Raw genomic sequence first — 6000 nt, forward strand, 5'->3', positions numbered from 1 at the left:
CTTACCCAAGTCCCTCACTGGGTCTCTTGGATAATTTAGACTCAGTGCACCCAGATCAGGCCTTCGCTTTCCATAAAGGCCAGCTTCTCTTACAAGTTTTGTCCTTATCTTTGGCAGGTGGAGATACCCTCAGAGGAACGCACGCGCAGCTCCTCAGCCATCTGTCTGAGCTTCCAAGAGAGTGTGGGAAAACTGCCTTTCTCACTTCCTAAGGGAATTTTACTTCAGGAAGTCAGAATTAGTTCACCTTTTTGATCTGACTTGGGCATCTTGGGAGAAACCAATCCAGGAAGCCATCTTCTCAAGGATATGAATGGATGAAATCTGTACTGAACTCTCTCAGCGTCCGGACCCTTGCTGCCTTCAGGGTACCAGGGCAGGAATGGACCAGACTCTCCATCTGACTCCTGGCATGACCTTATGACACACTAGTTGCAGGCGCCTGCAGCAGGTCCGTCATACAGGGCCATTGTGCCCGGAAGGTACAGAGCATGCACAGAGAGAGGCTCCCAGCCATGGACGGGGCAACAGGGAAGATGGAGGGGATGGGAACAGCAGAGGCCCCTCCCCACCTTGATTGGAAGATTGGAGCATCTTCCCATTCGTGAAGGCCTGGACAGGAGGGATGGCCTATGCCCAGTGCTGCTCTGCTCCAGAGGAAGATGAGGAGGAAGGGCTGGCTGCGAGAGAAGAGAGAGAAAAGGGGCCCGGTGCAGAGGCTGGGAGGGCAGGGCCTGGAGGGCCAGCTGAGGGGCGAGGCCAGGGTGTGCACCCAGGGCTCCCCTGCGGCGGGCCAGAACTCATGCTCTCAGAGCTGCCATTCTGGTCTCTCTGGGTGGGGTGGGTGGAGCCGAGGCCAGAAAAGGAGGGAAGGTGATGAATAACACAGCAGTGTCCCCAACTGTGTGCTGTCAGCACTGATGCACAGTGGATTGTGCATCCCACCCCTGTGCCAGCCCAGAAGTCCAGTCGTGTGTTCCCGGTGCTCGCATCCCCTGGACCTGCCTTTCCAGCTGCCCTCCCTGTCCCTCCCCCATCCCCCTTCGCCCCCCTCTTCCCAGCAATGCTGTTTTGCAAACCTTTGGCAGGACTAGGGCTCCGGGCTTGAGCCCCACCCTCAGGATCCTGCGAGGCCCTCAGCTCTCCACTTAACCAGAATGGGGCTTTGGAGCAAACAGGCCAAGTTTTGCACCCCAGCTATGCTACGGCTTGCTGTGTGACCGTGAACAAGCCACCTAACCTCTCCCCGTTTCCTCATTTGTAACATTAGGTTGGTCACACTTGCCTCACAGAGTTCTTAGGACCATGGACATATATAAAGTATCTAACACAGTGCTTGGTACACTGTAGGTACTTAATAATAAACAGAAATTCCTCTCTCCCTCCGGTAGCATTCTGGCCTTTTTTCTGACCTCCCTCTCTTCCGCTTTCCACTTGACATTATTATCCAATTCCCAATGTGTGCCTCTCCTCCTTAATCTCAGAGCCTCACACACTCCTCCCTCCCCTGGGAGCTGAGCCGTGCCTCCTTCCAGGTTCTGCTCGACCTCTCTCCCATCGACCCCGTCCCTCCTCCCCTGTTGGCCCAGCACTGCTGTCTACAACATGGCTCTGTCATGATCGCCCTTGGAAACGTCAGAACTTCAGAGGTCAAGGGGACCTCCGATCGTCTAGCCCCTTGATTTGTTAGAAGAGACATTTGAGTGCAGAGGGGCATGGTGACCTGGCCTTGTGGAGGCCCGGGTGTCTGTGTCCTCCTGTCTCTACCATGAGGGCGTGGTCCCCTCCTCCCTTTGGGGGAGAACGTGTGGTAGGCCTGAGGTTTGAAGGGAAACCAAGGCAGGAGAGGAGACCTGGAGGGGGCGGTGCCTGGAGGTTCTGCCCCTGACGCCCGGTGCTACAAGAATCGCTAGCATTTGGGAGGCCGGGCGGCAGCCCAGGGAAAGGCTGTGGGAGCCCCGAAGCTGGCACAGCGTGGGGTGTGTGCCCTAAGAGCTGGGCAGCCGAGCTCTCCCCCTCTTTGCCTCACAGTCACCTGCCCAGCCCCAGCCCTGGCCCCGCACAGCCTCGATGGTAATTTGATGAGTCACCCGCCCGCGCCTGCAGACAGGGCAGCCACACCTAGGGCAGCTGGCTCCCTGACAGTGTTTCTGCTCTGAGCTGCTGGGCCAGCAGCTGCCAGGCCATGGATGGGCACTGACGGGGAGCCGTGACGCGCCAGGGCCTGGGGCCAGGCTCGAACCTGCTGAGTGGCAGAGCCTCTTGCCTGCGTTGGCCCCTGCTATGGCCAGCGCCTCCTGCGGACAACCCAGCCCAGGTACCTTCTTAGGAAGAGCACCAATAGCAAGAAGTGGGCCGGGCGTCTTCCGGATCCGTGCTCAGCAGGGCCCTGGGCTCCGGGCTGCTCCCAGGCCTGCAGTCTGCCACCAACCCGACCTGAGTTAGGAGCCACGATGGGGCACGTATGCTGCTCCCTCTGTCTGGGAGGATTGGACCTTGACCATCTGCCCTGGCAGCCCCTCCCGCACCTGAAACACCCTGAATGGCCTCTACGACAGAGGGTTCTGTCTTCCACCCCACTGTCCTGGAAATTGGTCTGCTGAGCAAGAATACGGGGATTGGATTGGCAAGGGAGGGTCAGCACAGGGCTCCCCTGGTGACTTCCTAACTCCCACTTAAGCTCCAGCACTCAGACTACTCCCACTTACACCCGAGCACTCAGGCTCAGATGAGAACAGGACTGGGCCACGTGGGCAATGTGACAGCAGAGACAGAACTTGGGGGCCTTTTGGAAAACAGGCAATACTGGGCACCACAGAACTTTGGTGGAAAACTGGAAGGCAACTTTTCTAGTGCAGGACAAAGAGGTTTTGCTCTTAATGCAGCAAAGGGAAATCTCGCGAAAACTCAGAGAGTGAATCCTTTTGATTACTCGCCGGCTTGGCTGGTTTTTGCAACTGTTTTCGTCTGTTTGCAAGTAAAATCACGATAATGCTTTACATCTATCTAGTTCTCTACAGTCTACAAAGTGGTTTTCTGTCCTTGACATCTTAGGATCTGCCCATCAGTCCCTTGAGAGAAGTGTTCACCCCTCTCATTGCCCTCATTGTAATGAGGAGAAGACTGAGGCTCATAGAGGCTGTGTGATGTGCCCACACTGCTGGGTAGTGGCACAGCTTAGTGTTGGAGGTTCTTTCTATGACCCCAAGCCAGTGTTTTTTCTCCACAAGGCATCACACATACCACAAGACACTTTTGGGGTGGAGGCTGAAGTCTTTGGGGGACACAGTAGTAGGTTGAATGGTGGCCTCCCTCCCCCCAAAAAGCTGTCTGTGTTCTAACTCCCAGAACCTGTGAATGTGACCTTCTTTGGGAAAAGGGTCCCTGCGGTTGTAATTAGGTAAAGAATCTTCAGATGAGATCATCCTAGACTTAGGTGAGGCCCTAAATCCAATGAAAAATGTCCTTCCAAGACAAAGGCAGGGGAGATTCGGGACCCAGAGGAGAAAGCCGTGTGAAGGCAGAGGCAGAGAATGGAGTGATGTTGTCACAAGCCAAGGAACGCCAGAAGCTGGAGTGAGCGTGGACTGGATTCTCTCTCAGAGCATCCGGAAAGAACCACCTTGGTTCTGGATTTCTGGCCTCCAGAACCGTCAGAGAATACATTTCTGCTGTTTGGGGCCATTCGTGTGGCCACCTTAGGAAACAGACACGCATTCGAAACTCTGCCACCTGACATGAGCTGTCAGCAAACCCCCTCAGCATGTGGCTCTGCCGGTGTGTCAGACCCAGGACTGGCCCTGAGTGGGGGCTGGGGGGTGGACACACCAGCATGACATGGTCCCTCAGCCATGGTACCACGCAAGGACCTGCTGGCTCCCAGTCAGCGCCCGACAGCCAGCCGCTCACCCCCCTACCCCTCCCTCTTTGCCACCGACTTTTTGTTTGGTTTCACTCCATGCCAAGGACAGACTGATGCACCAACGGGTCTGGGAAAAGAGAAGCGGCCACGGACGACGTCACCTCTCCCCCGGGAGGAATTTATGAAGCCAGTTACGCCTCTGCCAGGAAGTCAGAAGGGCCCAGCCTCTAATAACATCCACTGCTCAGCCCTGGCGGCCCATCATTTTCATACTTCCCACTTAATGGGGTGTCGTCAGGCTGTCAACGCCACACAGCCACAATTAAACACGAGAAGACATAATGGGACTTTGTCTTTCCACGGGGCTTTCATTGTGAAAGCTCAGGCAGTTTTATGAGCCTCTGGAGGCCCCCTGATACTCCCCCTGTAGACGGGTAAACTGAGGTCCTGTTGAGGAAGAGAGCCAGCACAGGGCTACTGGGCAAGAACTTGTTTCTGAAGGTCCAACTGGCTCCTTCATGGGTCACATCTACCAGGCTTTAATAAGAAACTTAGTTTTTGTTGTTGTTGTTTTCAGAAAAGTCCTCAGGGTTCACTGTACCTTCTTGGAGATGGTCAGAGTGGGGCTGCCCGGCGTAGTGGGCAGTGGGAACTGGGTGGGCGTGACAAGATGGACCAGTAGACGGAGCATGCTCTGCGAGTCCTCCGTACCTCACTCCACCTGGTACAAAGCAGAGTTCCGGGCCTGGCTTGGCCACCAATTTGTTGTGTGGCTTTGGACAAGTCATTTGTCCTCTCTGGGCTTTAGTTTCCCAGCTAGTTAAAATGAGGGAATTGGAGTAGATGCTCAGAGACAGTACTTCTCAAATCAAAATGTGCACGGAATCACCCAGGAATCTTGTTAAAATACAGATTCTGATTCAGCAAGTCAGGAATGGAGCCTAAGTTTCTGCATTTCTAGCAAGCAACCACGTGCCGCCAATGCTGTGGGTCCTCAGACCACACTTGCAGTAACAAGTCACCTGACATGATCTGTCAAATGCCATCATCTCGTTGTGACTGCCTTCCCTACAGTGCTGTTTGAAGAACAAGGCTCCCTGTTTGGTATGAGCGCTTAGTAAGCTCTAAAGTCATGTACACATAAATGTTTTTAAAAAGATCTCCAAAACTATGATTAAGACTTGATACTTGGAGGGGAGCCTGTGTGGCTCAGTTGGTTGGGCATCTGACTTCAGCTCAGTCGTGATCTCATGGTTCACGAGTCTGAGGCTTGTATTGGGCTCCCTGCTGTCAGCACAAAGCCCGCTTCTGATCTTGTATCCCCTTCTCTCTCTGCCCCTCCTCCACTCGTGCTTGCCATCTCTCAAAAATAAATAAAACATTTTTAAAAAAAAGAATAAAAAGACCTGGTATTTGGAGCCAAGGGACTTGGTTCAAGACCAGCACTTGTCACAGCTAAGGACCTCTTAGGCAAACACTTCATTTCTCTGAGCCCGTGAAATGGGAGTGAAGGCGCCTACCTCCCAGGCTTGTTTTGAAGATGAAATTAAATAAGATCAGCAAGAGAAGCAACAAGATGCAAGAGCCTGCAGAAAGTGACTTTGTCATCGTTCCTCCTCATGACCCTTCTCCCACTTACAGGATAGGGACGGGGAGGGGGAGTGCAAGGGAGGGGATGGGAGTCCGCTGCTTCCGCACTCACCTGTCCAACACTCCAGGTCCTGATAAAACATCCATATTTTTGTCCTACCCAACCTCTTCTGCTTTCCTCCTGCCCTGGAGGTTGGGCCACCGCCTCTTCAGGCTCCCTGACAGCGCACGTGTCTCCACTTGGAGCTGCTGGGGAGTCTGAGTGAGGCCTGGAGTTTGGGGGTTTGGGAGGGAGGGAGGCCAGTTGGCTCAGATCAGGGGGATCTACGTTTCACTTCCCTTGGGAAACTGCCTGCTGCCTGAAGGTGCTTGGGTTTGGCAGGAGTGGAGGTCAGTCACCATGGCGATGAGGCTTGTGGGTGTAAGCGGGCAGGAGGCACAGTGCTACTGGACGCTGGGAGCAGCTCAGAGGCCCCCACCCCCGTCTCAGGCTTAGACAATGGTACTCCCCCCGGAAGCTCTGCATCCCACCCTCTCCCCTACCATGA

This window comes from Crocuta crocuta, unplaced genomic scaffold, assembly GCF_008692635.1.
Source record: "Crocuta crocuta isolate KB4526 unplaced genomic scaffold, BGI_CrCroc_1.0 scaffold318, whole genome shotgun sequence".
Classification (NCBI taxonomy): Eukaryota; Metazoa; Chordata; class Mammalia; order Carnivora; family Hyaenidae; genus Crocuta; species Crocuta crocuta.